This window comes from Sapajus apella, unplaced genomic scaffold (assembly GCF_009761245.1).
Source record: "Sapajus apella isolate SASKATOON/1434 unplaced genomic scaffold, GSC_monkey_1.0 scaffold17, whole genome shotgun sequence".
Classification (NCBI taxonomy): domain Eukaryota; kingdom Metazoa; phylum Chordata; class Mammalia; order Primates; family Cebidae; genus Sapajus; species Sapajus apella.
The window spans coordinates 3015684-3033235 of record NW_022436957.1 but is presented as its reverse complement, the minus strand read 5'-3'; the positions used below and the strand labels follow the sequence as shown (position 1 = coordinate 3033235).

At 41.8% G+C, this 17552-nt stretch overlaps 1 protein-coding gene across 2 annotated transcripts in view; it reads left to right on the top strand.

Moving 5' to 3' along the window:
• The window catches only part of PUDP (pseudouridine 5'-phosphatase), a 95898-nt gene that overhangs the window by 570 nt on the left and 77776 nt on the right, over positions 1–17552 (top strand). The gene's annotated exons all lie outside the window — the stretch shown is intronic.

The window sequence follows — 17552 nt, the reverse complement described above, 5'->3', positions numbered from 1 at the left end:
TTTCCCGGTCTGCAAACTAGCCTGGAGGATACTTGCCTGCCTACCCCAAGGTTGCTGCTGTGGGCGCACCTTGATGGTAGCATCCTACGTGGTAGCGGTTCTCCACCTGGTGGTTTGGCCACCCTGAGGGCATCTGTCAATGGTAATGTCAGGAGACATTTTGGATGTCACAGTTGGCGTGGAGGGATGGGGTCACTGGCATCTAGTGGGGTCCAGACCAGGGATACTGCTAAACTTCCCACATTGCACAGGAGTGCCCTATGCAACCATAAGGAATTATCTCGCGTCGTCAACAGTGTAGAGGCACAGAAGGTCTGCGAAGTGGCCTGGCTGCCTAGGGTGACCGGCACCAGGGACATCACCTGGGAGCCACTTGTAAAATGCAGATTCTGCATTTTAACACAAGTGCGTGAACCTTTGAGAACTCCTGCTCTATCAATAAGAGGCATTTAGAAACCCTTGGTAGTGTACTAACGTAGTCATAGCACATGTGAACTTTACCACCCAAGAGGAATTCAAGTAGAATTCGAAGAATAAAACCCTGTTTTTTTTTGTTGTTGTTGTCTTTGAGACGGAGTTTCACTCTTGTTGCCCAGACTCTAGTGCAATGGCGCGATCTCGGCTCACCGCAGCCTCTGCCTCCCGGGTTCAAGCGATTCTCCTGGTTCAGCCTCCCGAATAGCTGGGATTACAGGCATGCGCCACCACGGCCAGCTAAGTTTGTATTTTTAGTAGAGATAGGGTGTCTCCATGTTGGTCAGGCTGGTCTCGAAACCCCGACCTCAGGTGATCTGCCCGCCTTGGCTTCCCAAAGTGCTGGGTTTACAGCAGTGAGCCACCGCGCCCAGCCTAAAACCCCATTTTTAACTTAAGATAGAACTATACCAAACTCTACCCAAAGCCTCAACAGAATTAACACCATGAAACATAATCACCAGGATGCTTCATAGATGTGTAAATGTGTCTGCCTACTCTGTGTAGACTGCTGACCTGCTTGTTTACGTTCATTCCTTCGTTTGAAAACCCTGCAAATTCGGAGGAAGTATTTGCATTTCACTAATTAAAAAAAAAAAAAAAGGCCGGGCGCGGTGGCTCAAGCCTGTAATCCCAGCACTTTGGGAGGCCGAGGCGGGTGGATCACGAGGTCAAGAGATCGAGACCATCCTGGTCAACATGGTGAAACCCCGTCTCTACTAAAAATACAAAAAATTAGCTGGGCATGGTGGTGCATGCCTGTAATCCCAGCTACTCAGGAGGCTGAGGCAGGAGAATTGCCTGAACCCAGGAGGCGGAGGTTGCGGGGAGCCGAGATCGTGCCATTGCACTCCAGCCTGGGTAACATGAGTGAAACTCCGTCTCAAAAAAAAAAAAAAAAAAAAAAAAAAGAAAGAAAGAAAAAAACAACCTGCAGCTGGGAGAGGTAAAAGTACTTGCCCAAGTCACACAGCCAATAAGCCAAACTGAGAAACGATTCTGGATTGATCCTGTTCTAAATATAAATGATGTTGAGCTCAATTTAAATTGTGAATGTGACCTTGTTCCTGCTCATCATATTGCTAGGTAGTTAACTAGCAGTGTTTTCTTTAAAAAAGGCACACAATAACTAGTCTCTTCATTTTATGAACACAGAGATATAAACAGATTAATTCCAGAGGAAAAGAAATCCCCATAGAGGTCACTAATTGGAGCCAACAGCGTATGCAGCTACTAAATTTGAAATGACTCAATTTCAGAAAGCTTCTGGGATACATAAGCATAGTTTGTAGACATGAATTTTCCTACTCTGGTGGTCAAGAAGTTAAATTGTCAAATAAATTTCTTACCCTCTAATGAAAAGTCCAGAGAACCTGTTCTGGGAGTCTCATGAATTTTAATACTAAACAAGATGTCTCATTAAAATTAAATTTATTAAACTTCTAAATGAGCTTGATGCCTAATTCTCATTCTAGATTTGCACATACCCATGCCCTGAAGCGATGAATGTGACTTAAATGGCAATACAACCGTTGACCTCACATTGTTACCCAGTCCTCTGATCTAGTCAGATAACCAAGAATTAGTGCTATTTGGAAAAATAAGCCCTACCTCTTTTTACTCCCCTCCCTCATTTTCTGCCCATTTCTTCCATTCTGGCCCTACCTCTTCTTTGAGGTGGTAAGGCCTTGCAAAACCTTCTTGGAAATATACCTCTGCTTATCCTATTCTTTTACAAAATGTATGAATACAAAACACTGCTTTCCAAAATATACCAGTTTAATTTAATCTACCAGATTATGCCTGCTCTCATTCTGTATCCTCTCACTTCAGTGTATCTATTGATTGCATAACAATATGTCATCAATTTAAAATGAGTTATTTTGCAGTAGGTCTGTTTTTTTGGAAATTTTGAATGCATTTCCCTAGGAAGTTCTGTTTGTCAATGTAGCCCCAATACTTGCATACTTGTGGAAGTAAAATTGAAAATGAATAATTTCATGGAGGATTGTTAGCATTACAGGAGAAGCTTGTTTAATCAGAGGAGGATGAGGAAGTAAATAGAGATTTTAGAGGAAATGTTGACCAGGAAGAAAGCCTGGGCATTTTGCCATGCTTTTGACATGCACGATGCTGTTGTCTTTTTTTTTTTTTTTTTTTTTTAAAGAAAACACTTTGGATTCTGTTTCTCATAACCAAGGTAACAGTCAGTTATGATTTAGGTAATATTAGTAATTCTAGCTCTGAAATGCCGTTCAGAGAAAAAGGGGACTGAGATTAGTTAGAAACTGGGACAATATTTTGAAGCAAGAAGATGACAAATATTAAACAGTATCTCAGCAGCTGGACAAGGAAGATGATTCCATTTGTAAATAACTGAAATTAGGAGCACAAAAGATGGTCCCAATTTCTTTAAAATTAGAGAAGACAGTTTGTTGCCCAGAGCAGTTCTGTCTCATAGAATAGAATTGAGCCAGGTGAAATTTTTTGGGAGCAACTTTTAATAAGTAAAAAGATACAGATGACGTTGATTTGGATGATGTTATGTAACCTAATGTCTCAGAAATATTACTATTCAATACATAGTCAATATAAAAATCATTGACGTGTTTGACATTAATTTTAATACTAGGTCCTCAAAATGTGTGTGTATTTTATACATACAACACATCTCAGTTTGAACTGGCCTCATTTCAAGTGCTCTATAGCCTCACTTGGTGAGTGGCTGCTGGCTTGGACAGCGTGGGTCTAGGTCTTTGTGGAGTAACTCACGGTGTCTGTTGTTAATAGCTATGCTGGGAGGGCCAGGCAGAGGGTGGGTGTAAAGAATATTCAGAATTAGGAATTTTGGTGTATGTAAAATGTGGTATGTGTAAAATGTATTTTCTTGGAGTCTGATACAGAATTATTTAAAATCCTTTTTAAAAAATCAAAGGAAAATAAGCTTATTTTCAAAATCTTAAAACACTGTAAAATAAATAAGGTAGATCTGCAAAGGGTAATAAGAACATTTGCAGTATCGACCATAATATACCATATCTTTATAAATCCAGATTGCAGGATTTTAATGAGTGACTTCTACTTTATATAGTAGAATGAAGACCTGTTCTTTGCCTTCTTGCACTCCCATAGCTTCCTCCTTGCCAAATAATAGCACTTGAGACTGTAAGTGCCTGCCTTATTGTCTGGGGCCCAGGAGACACTGAAAGGTCATGGAGGTAGGGTCTCTGTGGTGATCACCAAGCCCAGTACCGATGGAATTGTGGGCTGCCTGAGACAGTTGACAGTTATGTTCACCGTGTGCTCAAAATTCCATAGACACAGCATGAGTGTGTTTCACACTATCATTCTTTGTTAACTTCGTGTAGGCTGTTTCTCTGTACACTGTAACATCCATATAGCTGAAGACAAAAATAGATTTTTCTTATGTAATATTAGCACATGCCCTAGATGGATTGTCAGAACAATCTATGTATGTCGTCATTTGACCCCTTGAAATACGTCTGAGGTTTAAAAGTGCAGTTGGCGAGGTTTTTAGCCTCAGTAGATTCTTACTGCTTGATGTTATCAAGTCATTTGTTCCAAGTGCGGTTTTTAAGAGTTTTGGCCCATTTTTGAGGAAGGTGGAGCAAACCGAAGGATCATTCCTCATGCTTCTTCCATAGGTGGTCATTGTTTAACCCCAGAATATGCAGAGATCCTAGTTGGAATGAGACAGTAATCACAACCTCCCCTCCTTCCATCATATGTAATGAGTCCTGTTCTGGATGTCAAAGCAACTCTGGTGGTAGGTTCACATTCTTTCTTTGCCCTGCCTCCCCTGGGGGCTGTCAGTGCACCCTTGGGTTCTAACCTTGCTAGGTGAAATGTAGGTTCTCTTCCACATTTGCAAAGGAGATGGTTGAGGGTGGAGGCCAGTGTGAGGGCTTGGGACAGAGGTGAGCCCTTACCTCAGGGGCCATGATTGGCCTTTCACTACAGTGTGATCAGTGAATAATCTGTTGTTTCTGGAAACTGAAAAGGTTTCTGGAATATAGCAAGCACAAGACACATGTGTTTCTATTAAGAGTTTGAAGAGATTTGGAGTAAGATGCTATATTTTATGTCAGAGAAACAGCATCAAATTATAGACTTAGCTCCCTTTCGCTCTGCTTTCTAATAGACCTGAACCATGCCAACTTTAAGTTCTTGTAGTAAGTGGTTGGTTGCCTACTGCAGCTGTTTCTGTTTCTAGAATAACTGAGAAGGGGGTAAGACTTAAATCTGCAGATAAATAAGTTTTGTCCACCTGGCAACACAACTTAAATATTCAGCAGATTCTAGGTATGCAGGTATAAAATATTATTTTCTTTTTTCTAGCTCCAATAGAAACAGTATGGTTTTATTTAGAATCTTCAAATAAAGTGGATACAGGCATACCTGAGAAATATTGTGGGTTCAGTTCCACATCGTCACAGTAAAGCAAACATCTCAATGAAGTTAGACACATGAATTTTTTGGTTTCCCAGTACACATAAGGTTAGGTTTACACTATACTGTATTCTATTAAGTGTATAATAGCATTATGTCTAAAAATGTACATACCTTAAAAATATTTTGTTAATTAAGGAAAATAAAAGTGCTAGGGACCATCTCATCCTTCAGTGAGTTGTAATTCTTTTGCTGTTAGAAGGTGTTGTCTTGACATTGTTAACCAGAGTAGTGGTTGCTGAAGGTTGGTGCTAATTAAATAACAAAATCCTGTGGCAATTTTAAAAAATGAAACAGCAGTGAAGTTTGCCATATCAGTTGATTCTTCCTTTTACAAAAAGTTCTCTTTCAGCAAGGTGCGGTGGCTCACACCTGTAATCCCAGCATTTTGGGAGGCAGAGGCAGGCGGATCACTTGAGGTCAGGAGTTTGAGACCAGTCTGGCCAATATGGCGAAACCCCATCTATACTAAAAATACACACACAAAAGTTAGCCACGCATGAGGGCGTGCACTTGTAGTCCCAGCTACTCAGGAGGCTAAGGCACGAGAATCACTTGAACCTGGGAGTCTGAGGTTGCAGTGAGCCAAGATTGCGCCACTGTACGTCAGCTTGGATGACAGAGTGAGACTCTGTCTCAAAAAAAAAAAAAAAAAAAAAAAAAAAAAAAAAAAAAAAAATTGGAGTCAGTCCTCTCAAACTCTTCTGCTGCTGCTTTATCAACTAAGTTTATGTTAATGTAGTGAATCTTTTGTTGTCGCTTCAGTGTTCAACCCCGTCTTCACAGGAATAGATTTTTATCTCCAGAAACCACTTTCTTTTCTCATCCCTAAGAAGCAATGTCTCATCAGTTCAAGTTTTACCCTGAGATTGCAGCAATTCGGTCACGTCTTCAGGCTTCACTTCTAATTCTAGTTCTCTTGCTGTCTCCTTCACATCTGCAGTTACTTCCTTCACTGATGTCTTGAACCCCTCAAGGTCATCCTTGGATTGGAATCCACTCCTTACAAACTCCTGTTAATGTTGATATTTTGATCTATTCCCATGGATCATGAATGTTGTGAATGGCATCTAGAATGCGAAATCCTTTCCAGAAGGCTTTCCATTTACTTTGCCTAGATGCATCAGAGGAATCACTGTCTATGGCAGCTATAGCCTTAAGAAATGCATATCTTAATAAGACTTTAAAGTTTAAATTACTCCTCAATCCATGGGCTGCAGAATAGATGTTATCTCCTTGTACATCTCCATGAGAGCTCTTGGGTGACCAGGTACATTGTCAGTGGGCAGAAATATTTTAAAACAAATCTTTGTTTCTGAGCAGTAATTCTCAATAATGGGCTTAAAATATTCGGCCAACCATGCTGTAAATAGATGTGCTGTCATCCAAACTTTGCTGTTCATTTACAAAACCCAGAAAGAGAAGATTTGCATCATTCTTAAGGGCACTAGGATTTTCAGAATTGTAAATGAGCATTGCCTTCAACGGAAAGTCACCATCTATCTGCATTAGCCCCTAACCCAAAAGTCAGCCTGTCCTTTGAAGCTTTCAAGCCAGGCGTTGACTTCTCTCTAGCTATGAAAGTCATAGGTGACATTTTTCTTCCAATAAAAGGCTGTTTTGTCTACATTGAAAATCTGTTGTTTAGTGTAGCCACTTTCATCAGTGATCCTAGCTAGCTCTCCCAGATAACTTGCTGTAGCCTCTCCATAAGCATTTGCTGCTTCACCATGCACTTTTATGTTATGAAGATGGCTTCTTTGCTTAAACCTCATGAACTTATGCTGGAGTCAGTCTTTTCTTCTGCAGCTTCCTCACATCCCTCAGCCCTCATAGAAGTGAAGGGCATTAGAGCCTTTCTCTAGGTTAGGCTTTGGCTTAAGGGAATGTTGTGCTGGTTTGTTCTTCTACCCAGACATTAAAACTTCCTCTGTGTAAGCGACAAGGTGTTTCATTCTTTATCATTCATGTATTCACTGGGGTAGCATGTTTAATTTCCTTCAGTAACTTTTCCTTTGCATTCACAACTTGGCTAATTGGGTGCAAGAGGCCTAGCTTTCCACCTGTCGGCTTCTGACATGTCTTCCTCACTAAGGTTAACCATTTCTAGCTTTTGATTCAAAGTGAGAGATGCAGGACCCTTCTTTTCACTTGAACTCTTAGAGGCCATTGTAGGGTTATTAATTGGCCTGGTTTTAATATTATTGTGATTCAGGGAATAGGGAGCCCTGGAGGAGAGGAAGAGAGATGGGGGTCTGTGGAGCAATCAGAACACACACATTTATCCATTAAATTCTCTGACTTATATGGGTGCAGTTCATTGTGCCAAAAACAATGACCATGGTAACATCAACAGTCACTTAACACAGATTGACGTAACAGATGTAATAATGAAACTATTTGAAATATTGCAAGAAATACCAAAGTGTGACACAGATATGTAACGTGAGACATGCTGTTAGAAAAATGGTGCTGATAGACTTTCTCGACACAGGTTTGCCAAAAACCTTCAATTTGTAAAAGACACAATCTGTGAGGCACTATAAAATGAGATATGCCTATATAATCATGGGACAGCAGTGCATAATTTTTTTTTTTGTTTGTTTGGGTTTTTTTGAGCCAGATTTCTGTTTTTCTCCTTGAAAAACTGTTAGAGATTATTTGGTCCTTTTTATCTTTGTGATTATTCACTCTTTACTCTGATCCTATTTCTTTTTTTAAAAACTGATATAATTTATATACTATTTTCTGTCATTTTTCAGGAGTAGATAGAGACTTAAAGCAATGTAAAAGAGCAAGGTAAATGATACCTCCTAAGAAATGTCCCCTGAAAGCACTCTTTATATGGATGCTTAGGCGACTAGTCAGACCTTCTGAGGAGTGTTTCAAAAGTGCTTGATTGATAGTCTGTAGGTAGAAAGCACAATAGTATTATCCTGGGATACATTACACTTGAAAATAATGCTCCTACCATTGGCTGTAAGGGAATTTCAGTGATTAATAAATGCAGCATTTAATATATTAAGAGCTCCCTTTAATAGTGTTGAAATGGTGGAAGGGGGCAACCTTGGTTTTGTAATGCTGATATTTGCAGTTTAAAATTGACTTATTGGTGCTTAAAGAACAATTTTTTTTTTTAAGACATAGTAATCCTAACACATTTCTCCTGTGAGAGCACAAAAGGGAAGACTTTGTTTTTCCCTTTGGCTTTCTTAGCTGGACCATCCATGTGGCTCCTCTTCACATCCCTTTTCAGCAATGTCTGGCAGGTAGTTCACCAACTTTCCTGATCCTTCTTTATCCCCTGTCTCCCTTGTGTCCTCTGCTGTGATGCTAACAGTGAGTAGCAGCTAAGGACATGGGTGCAGCTGGCCACGTGGCAAGGCGCCTGTGCATGGGAGAATGGCTACCTCTTCACAACCATGCCTGGCAGGCAGTTTCATGGCATTGATTGTGGCGCTTGGCCGGGCCCTTGATTCTCCTCTCTGAGCTCTGGGAGCTGGGCCGAGTGATGTGCCCTTTTGTGATCGATGGTGCCTTATTTAAGAAACACTGCAGATGACACAGCTGGTCAGGGACAGATCAAGGAGTAAACCAAAGTTTGCTGTTTGATTCCCAATAGACTGTTCAGTGTGTCTATGAAATGAGAGCAAATGGTCCTAGTTCACACATTGAAGCTTATCTGAAGCCTTCAGACAAAAGCAAAAATAAGCACCCACCCTCCCTCCCACTTGTGTTAGCTGCCATGCACATGGAAGAGAAGCACATGGTCCTTGAGAACTGTATGCCTGTCTGCTCTCTAGCCCAGCACTGTCTATGCAGCAAGGCTTTCTGCCAGATGGAACTGACTCCTCTCTCATGGTGGTGCATGGAACATTTTAGTGAGAGGTCCAGAGCCTGAGAGACAAGTTAGAAGTACTGGCTATAATGCCTGTGTGGGTGGACGGCTGGAACCTTTAGACAGGAAGAGGAGGCAGCTGGGGACAGGTGTGCCATGCTGTGAGCCCTTCGAAGAGAGGGCACTCAGAGGAACCTAAATAGGTTTCACATCCATGGGTTCGTTCCTCTGTTCCATACAATGGGATACCGGAAAGAAAAAACAGCTGTGCAGGTCTGTTTTCTCTGTGTATCAGAGCACATGCCACAATCTCTTTGGTGTTTGCTCATGAAATCGAAGGACACTCATGACCTTGGCACAAGATGCCAGAAAAAGCACAGAGGCTTTTTTTTTTTTTTTTTTTTAAGGTGGAGACTCACTCTTGTCACCCAGGCTGGAGTACAGTCTCGGCTCACTGCAACCTTTGCATCTTGGGTTCAAGCGATTCTCCTGCCCCCGCCTCCTGAGTAGTTGGGATTACAGGCGCCTGCCACCACACCCAGCTAATTTTTTATATTTTTAGTAGAGATGGGGTTTCACCATGTTGGCAGGCAGGTCTCAAACTCCTGACCTCAGCACAGTTATTAAAAGCAAATGCCTATGCTTTGTCTGGTTTTGGAAAAGTAAAGTTAATGTTTCAGACTGAGATGGCTATTTGTCAGTGGGGTCCTATATTCTGCATAGTTTGTAAGTCTACTTCACACAAGTAATACAGTGATATTCATGAGTGCTTAAAAGAGATTAAATACTTCCTTTCAAAACATCATCCTCAACGAAAGGAACACAGACCCTGAGGCGATGTGGCTGATTCTAGGGTCTGGGGCTAGTAAAAGATGAGCACAGAGCACCTTCTCATGCCAGGATGCAGTGGGGGGTCCCACTGGCAAGATACGAATCATTTGTAATCAAAAGAATAATGACCATAAGAGAGTATAATACTGTTTTTTTTGTTTGGTTTTTTTTGTTTGTTTGTTTGTTTTTAAAGGAGTCTCTGTGTTATGATTCTCAAAAGAAAAAGAAAAAGAGTGGCTGGGGGTGAGCTCTTTTACAGAAGAATGCCAGTTAATAAATATGGTCAGAATGGGAGAATTAGCCAGGTCACTATTTTGGGGATCCCCACTGTAAATGGTTCTGACAAGCATCGCCAATGAAAGCCAAGACCTTAAACATGCAGGAGACGAAGGTGCCCACAGTGCGATGCCACAGGTCACTGACTGATAGCAGAGGCAAACGGGGTAGCTTTGGGAACCATGATTGACCCAGGGGCCCAATTGATGTAGGTTTGACAGCCAGGAAGCAGCAGCATGTCATGTCACATGCCTTCTAAAGTGACCTCAGAAATGGTTAACCTGAATCCAACTGGGCCTGTAGGAGTTTCAGACGGGTAGAGGAACATGGGAGGTGGCATCATGTGGAAACAGCAAGACAAATTCTGAATGTAGGAAGTTCCACTAGGTTCCTGGACTGGGTCCTTGAAAATGTTGACTATCATGGGGAAAAAATAGGGACTGGCTTTTTCACATTAAAAGAGGGTAAAGGGACATTTCAAATTCAGTGGACCTTAGATTGGGAAAAAAAATCTATAAAACACATTTTCGTGACAATCGGAGAGCTGTGATGTGTGCTGAATATTTAGAGGGTACTATGAAATATTGCTGATTTGCGTGGGTTTGGCGGTGGTATTATGGCTGTGTAGGAAAGTGGTGTTCTTAGGAGAAACATGCAGAGAGGTAGAGGAATGAAGAGTTAGGGCATCTGTATATTTTCAGCTGTGTTGCATGCAGGCATATGGTATGTAGATGTTTCCTATACTAGTATTGACTCTTCTGTATACTTGAAAAGCTAAAATAGGAAAGGGAAGATTAAGTCTTACGTATGAACCACTGAAAACCCCAAAGGTAGTATTAAGTAGTAATGAATTCTGTATAAGAGACAAGAATGTAAAACATGCATCTTTAGAAGATTCATGTTAGAGATATAAAATAAGCAGTTCCAGAACCTTAGCTCTCTCGAACATTACAGTAGCAACGTATTTCTTGCAGAAATATATTATAGCAGAAAACACTCTAAAGAAAGAGTTCCATTTCATGATGCTTATTTTTCAGTTCCTTGTCTTTCTCTGATAGTGCAGATTTGTAGACAAATGTCTACAGGATTTGCAGACAGATGTCAAAAAAATTATCTTGATGATGTCTTAATTGGAAGCTGATATTTTGTCAGCATCATGCCTAAAAAAAGGATAAAAGTTTCCTAAAATTCTTCAAAGAGTAGCCACTGGTACCTACCTGTGTGTTACGTCATACGCTGATGAGACATGACAGAAAATGTTCCTAAGTAGCCTTACAGCTGATCCCGAGAGGCTCTTCTGACTGGGCTCTTCACTGCACCTCTCAGCTGACTTCTGCCTACTGGGTCTGTGTCATCCCTTTTTACTCCAAGGCTATCAAGGACTTAGGAAACTAGAGGTCAGAGCTTGAACTGAGTGATGGGATGAAATGATTTATTGAAGTGCTGCGTACATCTCATGTATGTTCTCTTGGACCCAGTTGTGCCCCTGGCATTAGAGCCTTGGAGGTTACCTATTCATACACAGAGTTCTCTTTCCCTTATTCACCTCAATTTCAGTAGCTTGGAAACAGTTTAACTCTTGTTTTTTAAAAGGAACATTAGTTGGTTATTTTAGAAACATTTTGTGTAGCAAAGTGTTACACATATTTTTGTTCTGGCCTCAAATAATCATGGATTTCATTAAATACTAAACATTTGTTGCTCATTTCAAGACAGTGCTTTAGTACATTCTTATTTTCTTTTCTGCATCTCTTAATTTATTTGCCTCGTTTATCTTAACGTAAAGCATTTCCTTTGGTTAAGTAGATTCTTATATCTGCCTTTTCTTTTTGTACAACTACTATTTAGGTTGTTGCTAAAGTAATTGTGGTTTTTGCCATTACAAGACCTGTAGACTTAAAGGTCTAGCTTACTTTTTGCCATTTGCTACCATGTGTTTATTACTGGCATTTTGCTGACTACTCACCAGCTTTTGATGTGGCATGCCTACATGACAAGCTTTTAAAAGTGAAATCGTAATCAGGTTTGAGATTTAGAATTGAGGCGACTTGTCCTCTCTAACGTGAAACTGAGACAGGACAACCAAAGCCCAGTGAAAATCCTCCAGATAATCACGAAATCCATGACTATTTGAGGCTGGAACAAAAATATGTGTAACACTTTGGTACACAAAATGTTTCTACAATAACCAAATAATTTTCCTTTTAAAAAGCAAGAGTTAAAAGGTTTCCAAGCTACACTGAAATTGAGGTGAATAAGGGAAATCGAACTCTGCGTATGAATAGGTAACCTCCAGGGTTCTAATGCCAGGGGCACAACTGGGTCCAAGAGAACATACATGAGATTCTATTCCTGGGCGCTTTATCATGTACAGTTACCAGCAGTCTTGATACCATTTGTTCATACTTGTGCCAGCCCTCACAGGTACAGGTACAATTGTAGATGCTAAAAGACTCACCAGCTGACATGTAGTTATTTAATTTTATCTCATCGATGATTGAGAAGCTCTACTGATAGCCCAAAACCACTTTAGGTGAAACATTAGCTGTGTTGGTAACTGAAGCCTGGCCCATCTCATTGAGAACTTACTTGCTGTACTGATTTGGTAAAATTATCCATCCTTTGTGTCCCCTAGTATGGTTTGCAGCATATCACAAGCAATGTGTGACATCTTCCAGGATATTGGATGCTTATCAAAATATCATGTTAAAGAACATGTTCAGTTTGTATCTGACCCATGGCCTCTACTGTATTGTTTAACATGATTTTGCAATAGAGATGTAATCATCTGCACATGTTATGCAGCCCCTTATACCATTAGGGTTTATGATGAGATTATGTAAAATCATATCCTCTCATAGGGAGGGGATAGGACTTTGTGAAGTAGCCTGAAGAAATTAACGTCTTTATATGATCATATCTATAATATACACAATAATAAATGTCATGTACTTGTTGCTGTGTTTATTGTTTCTGATGGCTAGGACTAGTGAGTGTCCCAATTTTAAGGACATGTCTTGAAACTGGCTTGTCTGTCTTTCTGCCTCCATTCTCAGCCAAGCTTCTTGCACAAGTGGGCTGCATTTGCCGAACTCACTCCCCCATTTTCCCTTCCCTCGCTATGAGCTGGCTTTTCGGCCCTACCACTCACAGAAATTGTTTTGACAGAGGTAGCAGTGACGTCCATGCTGCCAAGGCACAGAGGATACCTTTTTTTTAAAATTTCCAGAACTCCTGGCTTTCTTTGCCGCTTCTACACCGTCCTTGGAAATTTATCTCTTTGGCTTCACAGATACTTCCTCCTCTGGCTTCCCCATTGCTTTCTCTTTCTACTGGTGCCTGTTTGGCATCCCTATGGCTTTGTCCTGGGCACTCTCCTCCTGTGGAGACCTCTTCTGAGCTGATGCCTTTGACCCATGCTTCTGCTCTGATGACCCCTTAATGTCCCTGGCTGGGCCTCACCTCTTTTGAGTTCCCAGCTATGGGTTCCCAGTGACAACAGGCTCTTTTCTACCTGTGTGTCCCAGAGGCAGCTCTGAAGCATTGTGTTTTAAACGGGGCCTCTAGTTCTCTGCATTCACACCAGGCAGCAAGCCCCAAAAGCCCCACAGAAGCCGGGAGTTATCTTTCAGTCTTGCATTCCTTGCCATCTCCACCCACACCTTCCAAGCACCTCCTTATTTATAAATATTTCAAAGCTACTTCTGTGTCATTCTACCTCCCATTTCCTGCTTCAGGCTCTCAGGCATTCTTCTGATCTAAAAGTAATATTTACTGAGAACCTTTACCGTGTGCAGTTCTGTTGGTTACCTGCAGCGAGATCATTGGTGGCTGTGGGGTTTTGGTGCTCATGTGGGTGAAGTTGCAGAGTCCTGGGGCCCAGGTGTATTTGGATAAGGTGGCTTTGATGAGAGCATAGCCTTCACCAGGATATTTTTGGATTTTTTCTCCCTAGTGTATTTTCCTAGATTCCTTTGTCAAAGGAATGTGGTCATAAACTGGCCCTTAAGTACTTTCTAAGAGAAGGGTTGTTCATGTGGATCAAAGTGACCTTGGACTTTGTGTGTGTTGTCAGTGCTGCCCTCTCCTGGGTGTTGCTTCTGCATTCTTAATGCAAACATGTGAGTTATTCTCGGGTGTGGCTCCATGACTTACTCCTTTCTGGAAGCTCTAGCCTTATCTCAGCCCTCATCTTGTTAAACCAGTTGTGCTGACCTTGCCCCTCTGACAGCAGCCTGATAAAAGCCTGTAAAGTTGCCCACTTCAAGTTTTGAGCATTACAGGTAGCCAAGCAGTAGAGGTGGTTAAAATAAAAGACTTAACACTCCTAGCATTTAGGTGGCTTCATTCAGATGGCCAAAGACAGGTGGCACTTTTTGCTATGGAGAATTTGAGGAGAGAGCTTTAAATTTAAAAGGAATTTAAGAAAAGCATATGGTGGATCTATGAGGGCTCTGGAGGAGAGGTTGAAATGTTCAGGGTGTTCCTTCAATTCATGAACCCAACTGACTTTGACAGCAGGTCCACCAATTGCCAAATACTGAGACAACTGAGTCAAATGAATACAACAGCACCCCTATTCTTCAGGGGACTGCAGGCAGGGGTGCTGTAATTTGTATAGGGGGAGATGGACATGATCCGTTCTACTACATTATCATCATTCATTTGCTAGAGATGTCTCGATTTCCTTGGGAACCAGGAAAAGGAAGTTGGCCGGTCGGATGTGCCTCACAGCAGAGCACATGCATCCCAAGTGAGCCAGGGGTAGAGTTGGGGAGTCTGTGAAGTAGAGGAGGAAGGGCTGAGGGTATTTCAGGCCAAGAGGACTCAGTGAGAGGCGGAGCACAGGTGGAAAGGTCTGCCAAGGGCAGATGGCAGTGAGCCCTGTGCCACACTAATCAATTCAGATTTTATCTCATAGCCATCATACAGCCTGGCAAGCACACAAGATCTAGAAGGGTGCTTCTGATGATGTGGACTGTTGGCGCTTAGACACTGGAGACTGGTAGTTGACATTGCCCAGGTGAACCATAGGACTGCACAAGTTTCCTGCAAACTATGGGGGCCAAAACAGCAGGAGATTACTTTATCTCAGCTCTGGAGATGAGAAGCTTGATTCAAGGTGTCAGCAGGCCTGCGTTTTTCCTTGGCTTGTAGCTGCATTGCTTTGGTCTCAGCTTCTCTCCACATGGCCTTCTCTTCTTTCCTTTTGTCTCTTATAAATAAAGACTCCTGCTGTGGATGTAGGGCCCACTGGGATAATCAGAGTGCCTCATTTCCAGATCCTTTACTTAATCACATCTGCAAAGGCCTTTTTTTCCACATAAAGTCCGATTCTTGGGCCCTAGGGATTAGGACATGGACATATATTTTTGTGAACCACCCTTCATCCGATTACAAGGACCTGTAGGGTTGGAATGAAAGGAAGAAAAGCGGCTGATTCAGAAGCTGACAGCTGGGCATAAAGGGATGGGAGGGAGAAGGCAGGTGAATAGCAGTGGCTTGTCCTGAAGTCAAGAATAGAGGAAGCCGTGAGGGCCGATAATAGGGATGAGTTCCATTTTAGGCATTTTTACATTGATGGAAACCACCATGAATTCCCATTTAAAACAAAACTCTTGTTGCTGTCAACCCATGAAGAAAACTGACATAGGTGGCCATCGACCTACACTCACCTTTGAACATTAACAGTACCTAGAAGCCATTTTATTTTTTACTATTATTTTTTGAGACAGAGTATCGTTCTGCTGCCCAGGCTAGAGTGCAATGGTGCAATCTTGCTTATTGCATCCTCCACCTCCCAGGCTCAAGTGATCCTCCTGCCTCAGCCTCCCAAGTAGTTGGGACTACCAGCATGCACCACTGCACGTAGCTAATTTTTGTATTTTTTGTAGAAACGGGGTTTTCCCATGTTACCCAGGCTGGTCTCGAACTCCTGGGCTCAAGTGATCCACCTGCCTTGGCCTACTAAAGTGCTGGCATTATAAGTATGAGCCACTGCGCCTAGCTCCTGGAAGCCATTTTAAACTTGTTGTTTCTAAGTCCCCTTCCTCAGAGAGAATACATGCACACACAGGGTTGGATGATTGGTCTAGGAAGGGTCTGGAAATTTAGCTTTATGCCCACCATGTTTTCTCCTCCTATTTTTTTTTTTTTTTTTTCCGGGCTTCCCTTTTTTTTTTTCATGGAGGTAGAAATTCACTGGGAAGCCCGGAGGAGAATGTGCAACTCTGATATAGAGGGAGCAGCTCTGGGTTCCTAGTCATTCTCCAGTCAGCCTCCGAATTCCCCCAACCCTGCTCAAAGCCTGCCACTTCAGGCTTAATCTTTGTTGACATGTAAGGGTGCAGAATTCACAACTTTGAAGTCCTTTTCTTCTACTGCCTTCTCTTTTTCTCGTTCCAGCTGGGTTGTGAATGTCGGAGAAGTAGAGGACCCAGTCTCACTTCCTGGGGTGGGGAGGTTATTTACTCATGGGATGCACCATGATCTCCAAACACAGTTGATTTTCCAGAGAAGAGAATGAAAAGAAGTGCTTTGGAATAAACTTTGGACTCCACTCACCATGCCAGGGATAAACATGGAAAATAACCATTTGTGGGGTGGTGCTCCACATCACATATTCTAGTATGTAGTTTTATACCCAGTCATCCTCCTTTCCCAGTTGATTTTTGTCAGAGCGAGACTGTGTCCTGCATGCTGTGTGCTGTCTGAGTATGACATTTCTAGTAGTAAGGAAGGTTAGGATGGCTCCTTCCTTTGCCTTCACTAGAGTTCTCTTGCCCAGATCTTTAAAAGGTCAGTGTTTTTTGAATAAGGAATGAAATCATACTCTAAAAGTTCAGGGAGTTTTTACAATAAAATAATAAATTATTAAACGGCACTTCCCTGAGAGGCGATGGTCACTGGTCACTGTTGTTGCATCCCATTCTTCTCACCTTCAGGGAATATCCCCTTGGGTATGAGAATGCTAGGAGCTCAAAGGCAGAGTAGAGCTGTGCAACCCGAAACTCAAAGGCACAGAAGAGCTGTGCATCACTCTCTTGGGGCTGGTAGCCAAATGCTGAGCAGCCTTGGGTTCTAGAACATGTCCTCCATGGAAGCCAGGCTGTAGGCCTGTTCTGTTGACTGCTGGAGTCTCAACATTCAGAACATGGGCCCAACACAGCACGTGTATTGAAAGAAGCTTCAGGCAATTTTTATCTCCTTGAATGAATGGATACATGTTACATGACAGAGCAGGGACTAGATGGAGCCAATATATTAGATCCCCTTCTCTCCATACCCCATTTTCTATATAGTGCAGGCAGTATGAGAATATGAAATGGAAAGGAAGAAGGAATATCATTTTGTATGTGCCCTATGATCTTTAAATGTTATTAAATGTTGTTAATGAAATGCTGCAGTATAACTAATTATATCCTGGCATCTCTTTCCCATATACTTGCATTCTCTAATTATGTTCAAAGCAATGGTTGCCTGAAGGCTAAGGGTACTCTCTGTCCTTTCTTCCCCCCATGAGGACCATGTTTTAACTTGTAATTTCACCTGCGGGAGCTCACAGTCTAGCTGCATTTAAGTGCAATTATACTTTATTCATAGTAACTAATAACAGAAAAGAGAGTTTGTGGGGGTTTGGGCTGGAAATTTATAATCTCATAAA